The sequence below is a fragment of the Tenebrio molitor genome, chromosome 7, assembly GCF_963966145.1.
Source record: "Tenebrio molitor chromosome 7, icTenMoli1.1, whole genome shotgun sequence".
NCBI lineage: Eukaryota > Metazoa > Arthropoda > Insecta > Coleoptera > Tenebrionidae > Tenebrio > Tenebrio molitor.
Window position 1 is genome coordinate 18904893 of NC_091052.1, and position 3331 is coordinate 18908223.

Below are 3331 nucleotides of genomic sequence, written 5' to 3' on the forward strand. Positions count from 1 at the left end.
ATTAAAGTGTAGGGAAGAAGAAGGTAGACATTTCCAGCACCTCATTTAATAAATTGATTAATTTGTGCGTGAATTATGATTGTGTTAATTTTTATCATAATTCGTGTCATGCTGTTATTTTATAGTGAGGTTATGTCTTATTTTAACGCTGCGACATCCGTTTTTCAAAACAAAAGATTTCCATAGGTGATGCTACCAGAATATTAAATGAACACCCGATAGTTATGCAACTACCGTGGAATTATCTCAGTTCAAGTTCTCTTTCACGGCTAATTCGTGAGTTGTGGATTTCTCTACTCCTATCTTTTCATTGCAATAAGACTAATTGACGGATTATGGCCAGTGCCGGCAGTCACCGTCTCAACAATAGGCTAAGAAAAATCCTCTCACAAATACGTAGTCCAGTCAATATAAACATTGGACCTTGCAAAAGGTTATGCAGTTCTGATTTTTTAATATGTTCTTTGGACCTCAGCCAAGAGTAAAAAACCAAATTTGCAACTTCGAAAGACCTGTGCGCGCTGCGTGGTAGCCGAAGAACAACAAAATTTTCGCACTGTTTTTAGTTTTTGCTCAATATCTCTTAAGATATGAGTCTAACAGAAAAAGTTGAAGTTATCTTTTTTAAACTAGATTAAATTCACTTCAGTTTGAGGCCTAAGCAAACTTTGTGCGTCCAGCAGTTTCCAAGATACAGCTCTTCAAAAATTGGGTATTTTTTCTAGGAAGTGAATTTTTTTTGTTTATTTCTCTTTTTTTTATTAAATATTGTCAAAAATATTTGCCCCATGAGAAAAGTCAAGGGCAATGAACTTGAAGCGTATTTATTTGGCTTTAAACTGAGATCTGATGGGCAGCTGCAGGTCCAATGCTTCTCTAAAAAGTGGCATATAACCGAAAACCTCGAAAAAGGGAATTTGGGAAAAATAAATGAAAACAAGATTTCAGCGCATCAAACATCACGTATAGGGCCTAAATTGATCAAATAAGTTATTTTAACGTAACTTAGTATGTGTGGTTAACAACTGTGAAGTCTGTGAAGTCGGTGGAGAAATACTGCCCTCAGCGCCAGACTTGTTCTGATTGTATGGAAAATCATCAACTACCCCAAGTATGCTCCTTTGGAACGGGTTCATTAAGCAGGTGACAAGTGGTCTTGATTTTTATGGCTCAAAAATTAATTTCCTCTCATTTATCCGCACCCCACCTACTGATTACGATACAGTGTTCATATCACCTTTTGAAGCCAGTGAGAGAAGTAAAGGTCATTTTCAAAAAACCTGCTTCGTTACTTTTGATCAACCACTGTTCTTTAAGGCCAGAGATATTGTTGAGGGTGGCCAACATTCTGAGTTAAGGTGCGTGGTTGCGAGGCTTGGAGAGTTCCATCTCCTCATGTCATTCTTGGGTTGTATCGGTGCAATAATGGCAAGGAGTTGCTTGAAGGCACTATTTATAACTATCATACAGATCACAGGCCTGGACAAGATGCTGAATGGTCATGCCTATTCACGAGCTGTACGAGCACACATTTTGACTAATCTGATATTGGCTGGCATTATTTTGGATGAGGTAGACTTGACTGGGAAAGAAAGAGCCGAAACTGAGAATAAGCTACGTGAGAGTGAGAGGTCTCTCATCTTGTTTGTAAAGGAAAATAGGACTTATCAAAGCCTAAGAGCCAAATTCAAAACTGCATTGCATAATTTGGAAGGTAATCAAAGCTGTGGGACCAATATTTTCACACGTCTAATCCCGTAAAACTATTCATCCAGGCAGAGCGTTAGGGTGATTAAGAACCTTCAGCTGTATACTATCGATAAAATGCTACCTTGTTTTCATTCAGTTGGTCACTATTTCTTCACAAAGAGTGCCCACTTATATTTGCAAGATATGATGGTTCTAGAACAGCGGATGGATCCAACTGAGTTTAAGATATTCATAGAACAAAATTTTACAATCCGCCGATCGGATAAATTTTGGCCCGGCCTATGGTCAGATTTGATTGCTGATGTGGTTTATGAAAAGTTACGGTGGATTGGCACATGTGCGTGGAATCTCCAGCAGTGAGCTAGCACAGTGGACCGTAAAAATTGGGTTCATGATAAACATACTTGTATATGCCAGGACATGTATCCACCGGAGCTCAAATTAAAGCGTGCCAATGAATAAGAGGAAAAGAATTCTTGGTCGATCAAAATCAAGACCACTTGTCACCTGCCCCATGAACCCGTTCCAAAGAGCATACTTGGGGTGTTCGATGATTTTCCATACAATCAGAACCTGAACAAGTCTGCCGCTGAGGGCAGTATTTTTCCACCAACTCCACAGACTCTCTTCAAGTTGTTAACCACACATACTCAATTACGTTAAAATAACTTATTTGATCGGTTTAGGCCTTATACGTGATGTTTGATGCGCTGAAAACTTGTTTTCATTTATTTTTTCCAAATTCCATCTTTAGAGGTTTTCGGTTATATGCCACTTTTGAGAGAAGTATTGGACCTGCAGCTGCCCGTCAGATCTCAATTTAAAGCTAAATAAATACACTTCAAGTACATTGCCCATTACTTTTCTCATGGGCCGAGTATTTTTGACGATATTTAATAAAATAAGAGACGTAAACAAAAACTTTTCACTTCTTGGAAAAAATACCCAATTTTTGAAGAGCTCTATCTCGGAAACTGCTGCATGCACAAAGTTCGCCTCAAACTGTAGCAAATTTAATCTAGTTTAAAAAAGGTAACTTCAACTTTTTCTGTGAGACTCATATCTTAGGAGACATTGAGTAAAAACTAAAAATAGTGCAAAAATTTTGCTGTTCTTTGGCTACCACGCAGCGCGCACAAGTCTTTCGAAGTTGCAAATTTGGTGTTTTACTCTTGGCTGAGATCCAAACCACATATTAAAAAATCAGAACTACATGACCTTTTGCAAAGTCGGACCCTTTTTTAACTTACCCGACCAAAGGTAGGTAAGTTATTGTGATCGGTCCAAAATTTCGAATTGCTAATTTCAGTAGATCTTTACGTTTTGAGGTCCCCTGAACACGTTAATGAAGTTTTTAGAATGATGTCTGTCTGTGCGTCTGTCTGTCCCACTTTCAGTTCTCCCACGATTACTCAAAAATGCTTTGACCGATTGCTTTCAAATTTGACCAACACAAACTTACTCATGGTCTCTCGAGTTGAAAAGCTTTTGGTGTCAATCGGACCACGGGGGGTGGAAGAGGGTGGTGGTAGGTAGAAAAAATAATAAGGGAACATGGAAATTTGACTTTACCGTTTGAAAGGGCATCTGTTTTTATGTCGGAAACGATGTTTACCATTTG